Source organism: Muscardinus avellanarius (assembly GCF_963383645.1).
Source record: "Muscardinus avellanarius genome assembly, chromosome: 4".
NCBI lineage: Eukaryota > Metazoa > Chordata > Mammalia > Rodentia > Gliridae > Muscardinus > Muscardinus avellanarius.
Window position 1 is genome coordinate 66,408,347 of NC_137789.1, and position 18,672 is coordinate 66,427,018.

The window sequence follows — 18,672 nt, forward strand, 5'->3', positions numbered from 1 at the left end:
GCTGCCTATGGTGGTGGTGACCACTGTCTGTCTATCCAGCCTCCAGACCCTCTCTCCTGAACCAGGGAGCTGAAGGCGATCTGAAGTAAAGGTGCCTCTAAAAGCCAAAAAATGAAACCTCATGACGAAAGAAAACGACAGGAAGTGGCAAGGTAACTGTGAATGCCATGGGTCTGCGTGCAGTCTGGTGCCTGCAGAGTGCAGAGAGGGACAGATGGAGGAAATGAAAGAGAGAGGGAAGAGCTTTAGAAAATACCGTAGCCAAGCATCGCAGCCTCTGGGCCCCAAGGCTCCTTCAAACATGGTGACCTGCCCCCAGGGCTCCGCCTGCTGGCTTCTCCCTGGCTTTCTCTGACCCAGCCACACTCCCTGACCATGGAGCAGCCTTGGCTGCTGCTCTGCCTGGACCTCTCTTTTCTTTCCCTCTTTACCTGGATCGCACCAAGCCATCCTTCAGGGCTCAGCTCAAGAAGCTTCCTCAAGAAGACTTCCTCAAATTTTCCTGCCTAGTTCAAATCCCCCCAGAGACTCTCAGAGGGTCTGTACCCCTCCTGTCTGTACTTGTCATTGTTAATTATACAGCTGTGTGAGCATTTGTCTCTCCTCCCACTAAGTTGTAAACCCCTGAGAGTAAGAAAAATAGGAGCGATGATTATGACCATGATGCCTTAACCGGTGTCTAGAGCATAAGGGTTTTTAATAAGTAACTAATGAATGAGGGAGTAAATGAGGTCGGGACTCAGACTCAGCCTGTCTTCAATACATGTTTTCTTCACCTTATGCTGCAGAAAGAAAGGCTGCTAGGACGACATCATGAGCAAAAGGGAGTGATGTGAGGCCAAAGAGCCTTGTGGTTCACACCAGCTGTGTGAACTTAGCCTCTTAAACTGCATCTGAAAATGAGGATGGCACTTACCTAAATTGCCTAGTTATAAGAATTCAGTAAAATGATCCATAGAGGTACCTATGTAAGAACCTTTAGTAAGAACTAAACAAAAAGTAAACAAAACTAATATCTACCAGGATCTCCTCTTGACCTGGCATATCCAAAAGAAATAGACCTGAGAATCCATCTCTCCATATCTCTCTCTCTCTCTCTCTCTCTCTCTCTCTCTCTCTCTCTCCTCTCTCTCTCTCTCTCTCTCTCTCTCTCTCTCTCACACACACACACACACACACACACATTCATGGCAGTATAATCCTGATGAATTCCAGGTTCCTATGGTGTTGCTGCTTTAATATAAGTCTCAAAGACAGAAGAAACATACTGAATCCTCATTTAACTCAGAGGTGCCCTTTTGAGGTGTCTTTAACTTTTATCTACGAATATCTAGGACTTCAAAGTTTCTCCATACATGCAGTTAAAAAGAAAAAAAAGGCAAATAACAGGAAAGATAGAGAAGGCATCAATATGAAAACCAGAGCTAACTTGGCAATGGTGCAGAAATACACTGCCCGAAGCTACTGCTTGCATGAAAATACATTAAAAAGAGATCCCAGAAAAGCCTTCAACTACTACGTGAAAGCATATAAAAGTCCTGTTTTTTTTTTAATTTGTAAATGCTCAGAAAAAGGTTTTAACTTAAATGTGAAGAAGACGTCCTGAGCTATACACATTTTTGAAGCATTCTAGCAACAAATGTGTCAATTTCAGGAACAGATTATCAATATTCTATCGGGTTGCTCCATTTAAATAGCTAGTGGCAACAGAAAACTTCAGTTTAAAACCCATGAATTTTCCTATTTGCTGCTCTGAGAGGCCATAAACATATGTATCTTTGGAATACTATCATGTGTTTTCAACTTCCTCAAGAATTCTTGTAAAATATAACTGAACCACATTACCCTTCGTCCTGAGCTTTTATTCCACTAATGGACAAATTGGGAGGAGGCTGAGAACAAATGTGCTATTAATTACCCAGATGGCTTTTTAATAGAACCTTGGATCATTCTTTAGCCACTAAACATTGTCCAGAAATTTCTTAATAATGCTAGTGCGCAAGGCATTCCTTCCAGAAGAATAAAGATTTCATTGACCAGCAGGCTGAGCTATGTCAGGTTGGTTTAGGAGACGGGAGACAAAGAGTGGGTATTGTGTAGACCAGAGAGAATGACATGCCATATCTGAGCTGCCCAGTCTCTCAGCAATGACAGATTTTCTAATTCACTGCAGATTCTCACAAAACTGGGTGGTCAGCCTTGGAGAGAACCAACAGTAGGCCTATTGATTCTGGGTGGGAGCAACATAATTCTGAATTAACCTGAATTGATTCAATACAACAGAGAGTCTTGGTGTCGGATTAAAATTAGGATTAATATGTTAAATGTTAGGTCAGAATGTTAAATCCCGGTGCTGAAAGACCTACACAAAATGAGTCAGTTAATGCAGGCAGGTATTCAAGCCAGAAGATTTTTATCAGAAATTATCAGAAATTTGTTATCAGAAATTTTTAATTTTAGACCTAGAAACTCATCACCAAAAATTCACTGCTACAAATGAAACCGTACGTGATAACAATGTGTTGTGTTAGATTTTTTTGCGCAAATTATCATTTTGAATATACATGTCTATGGAGAGTGTAAGAGAGACTACGGCTTTCGTCTGACATGGTAATAGCTGAGAGACAATCTGGCTGATTATTTGTCCCTGCTTTTGTAAAATTATCTTGCCAGGAGCAAATTCTGCTGCTTGGAGCTTTCCAAGTAGACAGCAATTAACTTTCACCACGCTCTCTAGCGGACACGTGTTCCTACTAACTCATGAAGGATGCAAACTACCATTTTGAATATGTTTTCCCAATCACTAGAGGAATATATGTATATTTAAGAAAATAAGAAGAGAACTAATGCCTCTGCAGTTTCCTGAAATGATCATTTTGACATAAAAATTTTAAACCCTCTTGATTTTCAAATCATTCTTCAAAATAAACCAAATAGCTAATGTCTACAAAAAGAAAATGAACATTTGTTGCAAATAGTCCTGGTACAACAAAGTAAAAATTTCACAAACGAGATGGGTCAAAAATAAAATATTCGGAAGCAATAAGAGAGAAGGTAACATTATGTTGGAGTATGTGTTTTCTCAACTTTTTTTTAACATCAGTTAAATATTTTCCTCTTACTGCCTAAGTTGTCTTAAAAGAATGAAGAGATAAGGATTGAAATGGCCCTTTATAAACAGTTAACACGGTCAGGAGGATTTTTCTTAATTTAAAAAAATGATATGTTTGTCTGGGCATAGCGGTGCACACCTATAATCCCAGTTGTTGGGAGGCTTAGACAGGAGGATGGCAGGTTTGAGGCTAGCCTCAGCAACTTAGCAAGATCCTGTTTTAAAATAAAATAGGACTGGGGGTGTACCTTGGAGGTAGACTGTCCTGAGTTCAATCCCCAGGACAACAGAGAGACACAGAGAGAGAGAGAGAGAGAGAGAGAGAGAGAGAGAGAGAGAGAGAGACAGACAGACAGACAGAGAGACAGAGAAGAAAAGAGATGTTTGTTACACGATAGTATATAAAATGGACTTCATATTCTTCCTTTCTGATCTTTCTCTATTCTTGTCACATGTTCACCTTAAAGTGAGATCAAGAAGAGGATCAGGAATAGAGTTTGAGAAGACTTTTCAATGTGTTTCTAGGTGCTATGACATATTCACGCTATCTTTTAAGTTCATCAACTATCAGCAATCTTTCTTGTAGCAATACCCATTCACCTAGGCAGAATACATTTTCGGGTCTTCAGATAGAGCTAATCACAAACAACTACTGACTTATGTTTTTATTTGAGGCTTAACCTGCCAGAAGCTCTTTACCAATTTTTACTAACTAAAACAGTTTTCACTTCCACTTTCCATGTTCATTTAAACTTGTTTTCTTTTCTTTTTTCTTTTTTTTTTTGGCTTACCAGATAGTTTATTTTTATTTTTTTAATTTTTATTGGTACATTATATTCATACATCATATTGGGGTAAAACTTGTGTGTACAGACATGTACACATCACTGATTTAACCCCTACCTAATTCCCACCCCATTCCCTCCCCTTCCCTCCCTCCCCTGCTCGGCTTAGTGGTTGACTTAGATATGTTTAAATACATTGTGTGTTTTAGAGATTTTCCTCTTCTCCCCTCCTTTCTCCTCCTTTAGGTTGTCTTTTTTGCTCCTCTATAGGATTTTCTTTTTCATCTAGAGTTCCTCCTATGACCCAATTCTCCCTAACTCTCACATTAAACTTGTTTTCTAATGCTGCTTGTGCCTGGATTTCTAGCACCTGGACACTGGCCCCTGGTGGCAGAAACTAGAGCCTGCAGAAGCTATGAGCTGCCAATTATCGTACACCCCTATTTCCGCTGGATAGCTCTCCTCTGGAATCACTCCATACTAATGCCCACTGGTCCTATATCCCACCCTCAGAGTCTTGTGAGGCAATTTAGTCAGCTAATTAAAGTAAGTTGTGAATATGACTTCCCATCTACAATGGAAATTGCAGTGTTGTAAGTCAAAAGAACTTCTCATGTGCACTTCAACAGGGAACATTCACAAACAAATCCTATCACCGAAGTCGTCTTCTATTCAGCACGCCCTCAAGACACCTTCTAAAGTCTGATCACAAGACCAACATGGGCTTTACAGTCAGGCCTCATTTCAACCCTGACTTCTCTGCTTACAAGCTGCATGGTCTTGGGCAAGCTTCTTAATCTTCCCAAGTTCTCAGTTTGCTCACTGGTAAAACTAGAATAATGATGCTTTACTCTGAAAGATTATTGTAGGTAATATGGATGCAAAGTGCCTGGAAAATAAGTTGTAGATAAATGTTTGACCTTATTATTTCCAATAGAGAGATGGGGACACATATTTATGATAACTATGTTTTTATTTTTTATTTTTGTTGTGTGGTACTGGGGGTAGAACCCAAAGGCTTTCTACCTCTGGGCTACACTCCCAGACCTATTTTATATTTTATTTGGAAACAGGGTCTCACTAAGTTGCTGAGAGCCTCTAAGTAACTGAGGCTGGCTTCGAACCTGTGCGATCCTCCTGTCTCAGCCTCCCAATCATGGGGATTACAAGTGTGCGCCACCAAGCCCAGCGATAACTATGTTTCTTAAATTATGCACTAAAAAGTGACAAGTGTAGATGACACAGGGAGACAAAAGGACAAAAATATCTGAAGTCAAGACTGACCAAAAAGAAATTTTGGTCCTTTAGGCAACATATCCATAATGTCTGATGTATAGTTGGAAAAGAACTACTTGGACTTAAAGGATCTCTCAGTCAGGATAGAACTAAAGCACACAATATAAAATAGCATGTATGTGTTTTAAATGCAATAAATCTGTAAACCAGTGGGCTATTGGCTTTAGCTTCCAAAAGAATAATAGTCAACATCAAACCAGATTTTAAAGTGAGCCTGGAGAAAAGGCAACTCTGACAAATGGACAAGTGTTTAGGAGATGTCTGTTTACACACACATCTTCTAACGCCATAAATAAGATAATAAGATTGCACACTCCTTTGCAACAGCCATAAAAGCTAGAATGGAGTTAAGTAGTGTCTAGACGCCTTTGATCAAAAAACAGCGATTAGTGGCTGCTGAATTTACTAACACAATTTTCTTCCCTTTTCTCCAATTATTTCTATTTTCAGTCTCCACTTTTAGGATTTAGTTACAGCATCTTGCACTGCTTAGTCAGCAGACATGTGCCATTTGGGGGATGCCACGATCCCCTTTTTCAAAATTAAATTTTGAAACCAGAAGTGTCAAGTTTCATTTCTATTTCATGTAATTCTATGAGACTTTACACAGCATTATAAGGCCAATTCAGTATTCACTGATCATCAGATTTTTCATGTTTTAAGCATATAGTGACTCAGGCCCAAGGTCTTGCTGTTATTTTTTCCAAGCACCATCCACTATAAACCTTTATGGATTAATACTTAAAACATGGAAAGATATGGATTAATATTTAAAACATGGAAAGATAAATGCTAACATCTGTAATAAACATAAGGTTAACAGTGATAAAGTATTATAACTTATACCAAAGCATCATTATCATACTTTTTTTGTGGTACTGGGAATTGAACCCAGGGTCATTCTACCTCTTAGCAGCAACACCCCCAGCCTTATTTTTTTATTCTTTATTTTGAAACAGGGTCTCACTGAGTTGCAAAGGTCTCAATAAGTAGCTTAGTCTGTCCTCGAACTATGATCTTACTGTCTCAGCCTCCCAAATGCTGGGATTACAAGCATGTGCCACCACGCTTGGCTTATTATAATACATCTTGATCGTTAAATATATAAAAATATAATTTATACTCAATGCCATGCTGGCAGACTTTTCTCTCATTGCACTGTTTGTGTTACCTAACATTTTCCCTGCATATCAGGATTTAATAATAGCCCATCCATCTTAAGTGGCTATATCTTTGCTCTTTTCTGTTGTATTGGAAAACCTCTTTTATTATAAGGTAAACTCATATATAAGACGGCCTCAAAACATGCACTCAGTGATTTTACAGAAAGATTTCTGTTCATATGTTGTATATCAGAGCAATAGGATATAAAAAGATGACCTTGTGTAATCTCCTTTATTAAACTGCTTTGCTAATCCCTTTCCTCAGAGACTTGTGGTTAGTGAATGTTTGGGTTGTGTCCTCTCTCCTCAAAACCTTCCTTACTTGCTGCACTAGCTAATCATCCTTTCACTGAGAGGTGGTGCCCAAGCAAAGTTCTAACAGCTGTGGAGAGCCTTGGCTTCCTTCTTCATCCTTAGTCGCTACAAGACAATAAGACACATGGAGAAACAAAGACCACAGAAGAGATGAGAGGCATTGTAGAGATTATTTCCAGCTACCATAAGCTTTTCCATGAGACCTCATATTCTCATTTCCTCTTCTTTTTTAGTAGTTTTTCCCCAAAAAATAACCTTAGAAGGTTAACATTCCAAAGAAGATTAGATTTTATCTTTTTTTTTTTTTTACAAACACAGGGAGCCTGTGTTTGTAATATTCTTCATTCTCTAGAACAACTAGATTGTTTTTCCCCCTAGGCAAGACATATTTTACACTGTGAATTTAGTTCTCTCTCTCTCTCTCTCTCTCTCTCTCTCTCTCTCTCTCTCTCTCTCCCTCTCTCTCTCACTCTCCCCCCACCCCGTGTGTGTGTCTCAATTTAGTCTCTTTTTAACACTCAGGTAACAGCTCCTTCCTCAATGAATATCGAGTTTGTAAGAAGAAAAGCAACTTTCTAAGAAGAAATACACTTTCTAAGAAGAAATACAAGTATTTGTAAGATAATAATTCCCTCAATCTCAGAAGCACAGGTTTGCCTGGTACACTCATAGAAGATGAACCAAAATATTCTGCAATAAAAAGACCATAGATACAACCCAGTCTTGTGAATTATCAGAAGCTTAGACAGTTAATTACAAAAGATTTTTGTCAATTCTTGTGAGAAAATACTCAGATGTTCAATCCTATATGTTTAAACATAATCACATGTGTTATTTAATAATTTAACCAGAATAAAACCTTACTAAAAATATTTTTCTAATTCTGGGAGAAAAATAAGTATCTGAAGATAGCATTGACTATAGTAACAAAATTACCAAGTTTTAAAATTAGGCCTTAATTTAATGTAAAATGCCAATTTTATAGTTTCTGATTTCTGATTTCATAAGTCTTTATCTAGAAATAGGATGCCCAAATCTCTGAATTCCCAGTCATGATTTTAATGATGGAACTTTGCCTAGAATTTCTTTTCCCCAGTGTCTTTTAATCATGTGGTAAAAAAAAACTTGAAAAGCTGATTTTGGTAAAGAAAGACCTATTACTTTTCATTGTTATTAAAAAATATATCTGGCATTGGCAACAATGTTTAAAACAAATATTTGAATTTGGTATTACTTGGCATTAGCCAAATATTTACCTTTTTTTAAAACTGGCTTCAAAAATATATTTTTCCAAGTTTTCTCTTAATTTTTAAATCAAACTCTATTTCAAGGAAAATGAAATCTCTATGCTTCTACTTTATTCCTCTTACTTCTTCACCATTGTTTTGGAAGGTCATTGGGTAGCTAAAACGTCTTATTAATTCATTTCTAGATTTTGTCTTTTACTTATTGAACTGTATTTGACCAACAATTGTTAAATTGCAAATTTGGGAAATTGGGTATTTATCACAATTCTGAACCCACTGGATTCTAAAGACAGTTTAATGAATGAATGAAGTGGATAGATGAATGATGAGCTGGAGGCAATTCAAAACCATCTCAATAACACTTCAGTAGGGTTTTAAACTCTATCAGTAAGTAATGATTAAAAATCTTATCGCAGTTCTAGGAAAAAGCTTTTTTTCATTGCTTGTATGATTGACCTGACTATTAAAATATAATTTTTACAAGCACGTGAGGTTATCTTGTAAGTTCCCACATGCTCTATATAAACCATTTTTGAAATGTAAATCTCTCCAGACTTTGAAACAATGCACAAGTTTAGTGAAAATATGCAAAAGACTCGCAAAGTGAAAGTTAGTGTTTAAAATGGGAACTTACAGAAAAACTAGGTGAGACTTCCAGGCCAGCCACAGAATGTGACCCACACATGCCAACCACGTACTAAGAGCTGACTGGGCACAGGCTCTGGGTGCCATGCATGGTATGCATTATTTACTCCTCACAAAAAGCCCAAGACTTAGGTAATACTTTTATCTCCAATTGCAGATTTGAAAACTGAAGTTTAGGAAGATTGACTGACTTTTCCCAGGTTACACAGCTGCTAAGGTAAGCCATGGTTTAAACCGCAAGACCATATGTATCCCAGGCTGGCATCCTTTAGCATTCTCAAGGGAACCCGCAGTGCGGAAAGCCTTTAAAGTCATGGGAAGAGCTGTGACTGCAGCCATCTGTCACTTCCCCCTCCTGGTGTTCTCCCCCACTCACCCGCTCCTCGGACTGCTCCGCCTCCTTTGCCTATAGCTGTTTTTAGGTCTTCAAGGCTGGTAACTAAGAGATTAATGTCAAGACTCCTGTGAAACACAATGCTGTAAGGGTACCTCTCATCAAAATCCAGAGAACATCCACGTAGATCATAGAAATGTTCCTGGGGAAGCACAAAAGTCAAATATAGTTATTAACTGTGATCATTTCTTAACTAGCTGTAAGGGATGCGTTTCTAGGATACAATGAAGTATCTTTTGTCTTTTTCACCCTGAGACTGGACAGGACATACTACTGTACTCAGAGCTTGCTCAAGTCATTGTCTCCACTTCCATGGAAATGAGATAGAGTGAAGCTTAAAGCACATTACACAAACAGAAAAAATAAAATTCTTTGCAATGACAAAAGTCATGATTTGAAAGCACCAGATGTATGATTGCTCATCTTAGTGAAAGTCAAAGGCTGTGGGGTATATCAAACACCATTCTTTTCTCAACAGCCACATGGATTATAATTTCCAGTACGTTATTTTATTTCTCCAGGTTGACGGAAAGTATATATATAATTGATAATGATGAACTAAAACTAGCCAAATTTATGGAATAAACATAAATGCTCAAATACAAGACAGTTGGGAAGATAGACGCTCAGGGTAGTTTGTGGTATAGACAATTTATCAAAGAAAGATTCATATCTCTTCGTATAGAAAGAGGAAAAAATTAATTTGGGGCAAGTATAGGCTTTATAATTACTCTTGTGATTTATTATTTAAAAGTTTAAGACCAGCATCTGAGCTACTACTATATCTAATTTTAAGAACTGAGCCCCTAGCCAGTCATGGTGGCCCATGCCTGTAATCCCAGTAGAGAGGCTGAAACAAGAAGATTGCAAGTTCTCAGCCAGCCTCAGCAACTTAGTGAGATCCTGTTTCAAAATAAATAATAAAAAGGGATGGAAGTGTAGCTCAGAGGTAGAATACCCATGGGTTTAGCCCCAGTACAAATAATAATGATAATAATAATAATAATAATAATAATAATAATAATAACTGAGACCCTCAATTTCAGCAAACTCAGTTCCTCCCTACGGGATTCCTTAGCAGTAAATTTCTATCCTCAAATAAATTGACCACAATTTTCTTTTTTTTTTTAATTGGTGCACTGTATTCATACATCATAGTGAGATACAAAATTTTGTAGACATACATGCACACATCGCCCAGTCAGCCCCCACCCGAACCCCACCCTATTCTCTCCCCATCCCTCCCTCCCATGCTTGGCTTAGTGGTTGACATCTAGTATTATAGCAATTTATCCAAAATTAAAAATGATAATCTCACATAACAGTTTCCTTTGTCTGATACCAAGCTTTTGATGACTTAAAGATAACATTTCAATATTTCTTTTTACTTTCTTTCTTACCAGAGAATATTTTTTTTCTATTTTTTTTAGGTGAAACTATCATATATTTATATATTTATTTTTCAGAAAAAAAAATCTATCCTAATATGGAAAATGGACTCTAGATACCCAAAACGATCTTGAAAAAGAACAAAGCTAGAAGATATATATTTTCTGATTTCAAACCATATAAAGCTACAATAATTGAAACAGTGTAGTACTATTCTAAAGGCAGATATATAAACCATTGGAGTTAAATAAAAGCCTAGAGCTAAATTCTTCCCTATATTGTCAAGTTATTTTTGACAAGGTTTCCACGAACATTTGGTGGTAGAAATAATAAACTTTTAACTAAATATTGTTGAAACATAATAATTACATGGAAAAGAATAAAGTTGGACCCTTACCTAATCCCATATACAAATATTAACTCAAAATAGATAAAAGACCTAAATATAAATCTTAAGACTATAAACTTTTAGGAGAAAATCTGGGTCATAAAACCTCACAACATTGAAATTGGCAGTGATTTCTTGGATATGATTTCAATGGCACAGGCAACAGAAGAGTATACAAACTCCCTAAAAAATAAAAAAAAAAAATTGTATATCCAAAGACAATGTAAACAGAGTTAACAGTTACTAATAGAATGGGATAAAATATTTCCAAATGCTATATCTGAAGGTATATTAATATTCCAACTAGACATCCTAAAAATTAACAACAATAAAGGCAAACAGTACCATTTAGAGATAGGTAAAAGACTAACATAAATAATGAATCTCCACAGATAACCAGTCTTAGTTGTCTGTTGGATGGAAACTCTTGTTTCTCTGGTTCTGGTGTGTTACCTATTTCTTCTTTGTAGTTAATCTCTTTGAGTATTTTCTCTAGTGCTGGTTTTGAAGACATAAATTCCTTCAGTTTCTGTTTGTCATGGAAGCTTCTTATTTCTCCATCTAATTTGATAGAAAGTTTTGCTGGGTAGGAAATTTTTGGCTGGAAGTTGTTTTCTTTCAGAGTTTGGAATATGTTACTCCAAGCCCTTCTGGCTCTCATGACTTGGTTTGGGAAGTCTGGAGTGATTCTAATTGGTTTGCCTCTGAATGTCACTTGGCCCTTTGTTTTTGTTGCCTTTAAGATTCTCTGCTTGGCTTCCACATTGGTCATTTTGACAATTATGTGGCGTGGGGATTCTCTTCTCCGATCCTGTCTAAAGGGAGTTCTATAAGTTTCCTGGACCTGTGTATCGACCTCTTGCTCTATGTTTGGAAAATTTTCTGCTATTACTTCCTTGAAGAGATTGTTGATCCCTTTGGTTTCACTTTCTTTTCCCTCCTCTATTCCAATTATTCTTAGGTTAGCTCTCTTAAAATGGGCCCATATTTCTTCAATATCAGATTCCTGCTGTCAGATATTTTTTCCTAGATTAGAAACTATGCGTTCATTTTTGGAATTATCATCTTCTAAGAGCGAGATTCTGTTCTCTATGTGCTCTAATCGGTTGTTTGTGCTTTGAATTGAGGCCTTTACTTCATTAATTGCATCCTTTATCTCTTTTTGGCTCTCTCTGAGTTCTTTTCGAAGCACCTCTATTATTTCTACAGTTATTTTCCTGATTTGATCTTCTAGAAATCTCTGATTTTCTGTTTTATCGGGTTCTGATGTTGTGGGGTTGTGGACATTCATTGCTCCAGTATTATTCCTCTTTCCCATGATTTCGGAAGTTTGTGCCTTCTCTGGGTTCTTCCCTGGGTCACTATGACTTCACTTAAGGTGTTCTGGATCTCGAGTCTGTAGTATCTCAGACCCCACTACTCCTTTACTGGGTTGTATCACAGAGTCTCCGACCCAGAGAGTCCATAGAGGCTGCTTTCGACTGTGGGGGGTGCCAGGTTGCACGTTCTCCTATGGTGTGATATCTCTGCCACTGCCCCTCCCCCACTGGGTCAAGTCCCAGGGAGTACAGTACTGGGATTTCTCCTCTGTGGCCCGCAATTTGACTCACTGTTCTTGAGTACGCAGATGTAGCTGTACTGGATTCGGTGAATTCTCTGCTGCTGCCGCCGGTGGCAATATGGCGCCACTGCTACGCCCTCCAATCCAGATCAAGCCTTGATTTTTTTAAAAAATTCATTCCTATCTTCAGATGTATAGTCTTCCTTGGCTTGCTCTGGAGGGGCTGTGACCTGCTACACATTTTGTTTTAAATGTACTGAAACAATAAGCCTTCTGGGAACCATACTCACCAGGCAAGCTCACTAGCCTAACGCAGACCATTTTTAACCTGGAGATAACTTTCATAGTCTCCTCTCTAGATGAAAGTTCTACACATATCTTCTAAAATAGCTCAAATCCCCCTTTTTTCCATTGATGCTTTCTCTGATAATCCTCAAGCTTAAGTGTTCACTTCTTTCTATGACTCCCCTTCTCTGTAGGACTCACAACTATGCATTTCCTACTTTTTTGTTTTGTTTCCTTTTGCAATGTTGGGCACTGAACCCAAGGCCTTGTACATGATAGGCAAGTATTCTTCCACTAAGCCATACCCTCAGCCCAGTTAATTATCTTTTGATGTTTACACATAATTTTGTTATAACTATGAATGCATATTAATTGTGCAAATCAGTGGGTTTCACTGTGACATCTCCACACCTGTATACAATCATGCTTTGATAATGTCCACCTTTCTTCCTACCCTCTCCTCCCCTACCCCTCCTCCAGTCCCCTTTCCCTTTCCTAACAGTCCTTTTTCCAAGTCTTCTTTTTGTTTACTTACTTTCCACATGAGAGAAAACATGTTATTCTTCTCTGTCTCATTTCACTTAACATGATGTTGTCCAGTTCCATCCATTTCCTACAAACGATGTGATTTCATTTCTTCTCTTTGGCAGAATAACACTCATGCATGTGTTTGTGTGTATGTATGTGTGTGCATCACATTTTCTTTATCTATTCATCTATTGATTGGCACATAGGGTAATTACATATCTTGGCTATTGTGAATAGTATCATAATAAACATAGGTATCTCTTGTGTCTGCTGGTTTCATTTCCTTTGGTTATATACTGAGGAGTGGCATAGATCATATGGTAGTTCTAGTTTTAGTTTTTCAGAAACTGCCACACAGTTTTCCATAGCAACTTTACTAATTCACATTCCCACCAACAGTGTATAAGTGTCCCTTTATCTCCACCCCCTGCTCACAATTTTTGTTGTTTTTGTTTTGTCTTTTGCTTTTCTTATAATAGCCAATCTGACTACAGAGAGATGGAATTTCATTGTAGTTTGATATGCATTTCTCTGATAGCTAAAAAATACTGAATAGTTTTTCACATATTTATTGGCCATTTGTACTTCTCTTGAGAAGTATCTGCTCAAATCATTTGCCTTTTTTTTTTTTTCTTGTATTACTTGTAGTTTTGTTGTTAAGCTTTTTTGTTTGGGGGGATTTTTGTTTTGTTTTATTTTTGTAGTGCTGGGGATTCCACCCAGGGTCTCCAACATGCTACACAAGTACTCTACCACTAAGCTATATAACCAGCCCTTTTAATTTTGTCTTATTTTGAGACAAGGAGAGTCTCTCTCAGTTGACTGAGCTGATTTCAAACTTGCAGTACTTTGCCTCAGCCTCCTGATTAGCTGAGATTATATATGTGTGTCACCACACCCGGCTTTGTCGTTAAGTTCTACAAAATCTTTATGTATTTTGGACATTAATCCTCTGTCAGATAAATATCCGCCAAGGTTCTTCTCCCATTCTGTACATTATTTCTTCACTCTGTTGATTATTTCCTTGGCTGTGCAGAAGCTTTCTAATTTGCTGTAATCTCACTTGTCAATCCTTGCTTTTGTGTCCTGAGCCATTGGGATCCTACTCAGGAAGCTGTTGCCTGTGCTATTATCTTTAAGTATTTCCTGTATACTCTCTTGTAGTAGCTTCAAGTTTTCAGGGATTACATTAAGATCATTGATTCATTTGAGTTAAGTTTTGTCCATAGTGAGAAATACGGTTCTATATTAGATTTTCTACAAGTGTATATCTAGTTTTCCTAGCAGCACTTGTTAAGGAGTCTATCTTATCTCCAATATATGCTTTGGGCACCTTTGCCAAGAATCAGTCACTGTATAAGTGTGAGTTTATATCTCCATCTTCTATTCCATTGATCTATGTTTCTGTTTGTTGGGGGGGTTGGGTTTTTTTTTTTTGGTGGTACTGGGGTTACTGGGGTTCCTGGAAACTCTTCTACCTCCGGGCTATACTCCCAGACCCATTTTTATATTTTTATTTGGAAACAGGGTCTCTTAAACCAGCGTGCTGACTACGAACCTGCACGATCCTCCCGTCTCTGCCTCCCAAGCACAGGGATTACAAGCGTGCGCCACCATGCCCGGCTATGTTTCTGTGTTTATGCCAATACCATGGTGCGATTTTTTTATAATGGGTCTATAGTTTATTTTGAAATAAGGTACTGTGATGCCTCCAAAATTGCTCTTTGTGCTCAGGATTGCTTTGGATATTCAGTCTTTTGTACTTACATATGAAATTTAAAAATTTATTTCTTATTCTATGAAGAATTCATTGTTTTTTCAGTGACATTGAATCTATATATTGCATTGAATCTGTAGATCACTTTCAGTAGTAGAGCCATTTTAACAATATTAATTCTCCCAAGCAATAAACATGGAATGTCTTTCTATCTTCTCGTGTCTTCTTCAGTCTTTTGCTTCATTGTCTTATAGTTTCCATTGTAGAAGTCTCTTACCTCCTTGATTAGGTTTATCCCTAGGTGGTTGTTGTTGTTGTTGTTGTTGTTGTATTGTAGGTATTTTTTGTTGTTTTTGTTTTGAGGTTATTTTGGATTCAGATTGCTTTCCTAGTTTCTTTTTCAATGAGTTTATTATTGGTGTTAGAAAAGCTAATAATTTGGATCTGTTGCTTTTGTGTCCTGCTACTTTACTGAATTTATCAGTTCCAAAATCTTTTCGGTAGAGTCTTTAAAGTTTTTTAAGTATAGAATACTATCCAAAAATAGGGATGATTTGACTTCCTTCTTTTTTATATGTATAAATTTTATTTCTTTCTTTTGCCTCATTACTCTGGCTTGAATTTCAAGTAACATTTGAAATAAGAGTGATAAAAGTTGCCATCCTTGTATCATTCCTGATTTTAGAGGAAACACTTTCAGTTTTTCCCCATTATGTATGATGTTGGTTTGGAGTTTTCATACATAGCCTTTATTGTGTTGAGGCTTCTTACTTAACTTATACTTAACTATACCTAGTTATACTTAACACAGTTAAGTATAGAATAGCCTTCTATACTTAACTTATTCAGGGCTTTTATCATGAAAGAGGTTGAATTTTATCAAAGGTTTTTTCTGAATCTATTGAGATGATGATCATGTCATTTTTATCATTGATTTTATTTATATGCTATATTTTCATTGATACAATTGCATATGTTGAGCCATTCTTGCACCCTTAGAAAGAAACCAACTTGATTGTTGTGTGCTGCTGAGTTCAATATGCAAGTATTTTGTTGAGGAGTTTTGCATCTATGTTCACCAAAGATATTTGTCTATAGATTTATCAGGTTTTAGTAGCAGGATAATAATGGCTTCGTAGAATGAGTTTGAAAGGGTTCCTCCCTAACAGGCTGCACTGAGGAAGTGACCTACGTTGAGGGCCTTTTTGCTATTGCTGTGAGGGTGAATTCCAGGATTTGGACTTCAGTCCCCTCCCAGCCATGCCTACTTAGAACCAGATTGACAGACAGAGGGTTTTATCTCCCTAATTTTTAGGTCAAAATAGCTGCCCAGGTTCCAGTGAAATCAGGTTGTAGCTGGAGTAAGGTGCATGATTTGGGAGTGTGGGTCAGCAACAGAAAACTTACCCACATGGCTCAAAGTGCAGAGCTCATTTCTCAGCACCACAATAAAAGACAACAAACAGCAATAGCAAAAACAAAATTAGATAAAGATGTGAAGTAGAAACCACATAAAAACAATAATGCCACCACTATCAATAATGGAAAACAAAGGGGCAAAAATAATACAAAGCAAAAAAGTTAAAAAATAATAAAAATAAAATTAGCTTTACAAAAGGAAAAAAAGAAAATTTTAAAACATAAAAATAACCTACAATATGATCCTGCAATACCACTTCTGGGTATCTACCCAAAAGAAAGGAAACCAAACTACCAAACTAATACATGTATATCTATGCTCATAGCTACACAATTCACGATAGCCAAACTATGGAACCAGCCAAGATGTCCATCAACAGATGAATAGATTACAAAACTGTGGGATATGTACACAATGGAATTTTACTCAGCCATAAAGAAAAACGCAATTATGTCATTTACAGGGAAATGGATGGAAGTGGAGGACATTATGCTAAGTGAGATTCGTCAATCACAAAAAAATAAGAAATCTAATGCTTTCCCTAATATGTGAAAGCTAGAAAGAAATGGTTAACAGGAGGAACTGTAGATGAAGAAGGAGATTCTATAGATGAGCAAATAAGGCGACCTGAGGAGATGGGAGGGGGAAGAGGGAAATTCTCTAATGTACATGATGTACTTTAACAAACACATCAAAGTCAATCACTAAGCCAAGCATGAGAAGAAGGGAAGGAGAGGGAATGGGGCAAGAGTTGGGTAAGGGCTAACTGGTTGATGTGTGCATGTATGTCTTCACCATCGTGTACCCCATTAAGATGTATGACTACAGTGCACCAATAAAAAATTTTTAAGATAATAATAAATAAATAAGATAACAAAACATAAGTAGAAAACAAAAGAAAGGTAAAAAATGAAAAAAGAAAATTTAATTATTAAGAGAAGAAAATGAGAGGATATATATATATATATATATATATATATGCAAAAAAGAATTAACAAAATATTATTAATAAAAATGTTCTCTCTGCTGAGGTGTTCAATTATGCAGGTAAGAGTAAATGTTTGCAAATTATATTGTTCAGAGTTTCTTTCCCTTTCTTCTTGCCTAAGCACTTCTTGGGGAAAAATAACAAAGGCTGGGAGTTATTTCCCCTTCTTCTCTCTTTTGTGCTGCTTACCAGGTGACCAGTGAGAGTGGTTTATGGCCAGGGCCAGATGGAATACCTCCTAGCTTAAAATGAGATAGGAATGAACTCAGCGCGCCCCAGGCACTCATTTACTCCCAAGACAGTGGAGTTGCACTCTGAGATGCTGCAGTGTAGCAACAAGCTAGCCTGGTACACAGAACTCAGCTGACACAGGTTCCTCCAGTTCCCTCTGTGTTGCACACTCCAAGGGCCGTGCTGACATGAGGTGCGCTGAAGATTTGGGCACCTTTTGTGCTGCACATTCCAAGATTGGAAAAAAGTTACAGAGTTAGGAGGATCTGTGCTGGGGAGGAAGGGTGATGAGCCTTATACAGTCTACCCCCACAACTCTGGTATTGTAAGAATTAGCTCCCATGCAAAACCACGGGCAACTGCTTTTTCCCCAAGACTCCTGAAGCTGGCTTCCCAAACCACCGGTTTTAAATGAGAGGTATCCTCTGTTCCCTTACGCCTTACAATCTGGTTCCCTACTACATAGAACTCTCAGCAATTTGGCATCAGAGGCTCTCCCCTGGGCCAGACTGACTCTCCTGGCAGCCACTCGCTGAGTCAGTATAGTAATATTGGCCCAGAAACCTAGAGAGAGAAAAAATGCAGGAATCTTTGGCTCTTGGAGCAATGAGTTCAAATAAGACCTTCTCGAGATAGCACCCTGATTCAGCACTGTGAGGATAGGCTGGAAAGGACAAGAACTTCTCCAGAGCTACGTGCAACGCGGATCCCAGGTCTATTGTCTGTGGAGACTGGATTTCTGCAAGGTCTCAATTCCTGTCCAAGTGGTGCTTAGAGGGACTGTCCCTCTTTCACCCCGACCCCCGCCTCTGCCAGCGTGCTGCTTGTGACCAGTGCCGGGAGCTCCCTTTCACCCTCTGAGCCACTATTCCAAGTCTCTGTCCTCTGTGAGCATTCTCTCACAGTCACCCACCGCGATATGCAATTGATCTCCGGTTGTTTAAATTCTATCTCATGGAGAAGCAGGTGAGTACTGGGTGCCTCTCATCCATCATCTTGAATCTCCTGTCTCTGTGTTTACATATCTAAATTCCATTTAGAGGATCCGTTTCTCCAGGGAAAGAACTACCTACCACACAACAGACCAATCAAAATCTTCCCCAGAGACTGAAATCAGAGAATCACAGTAATAGGTGCACATCCATGTTTATAGCAGCACAATTCATAATAGCCAAATTATAAAACTAACCTAAGCGTCCATCAACAGA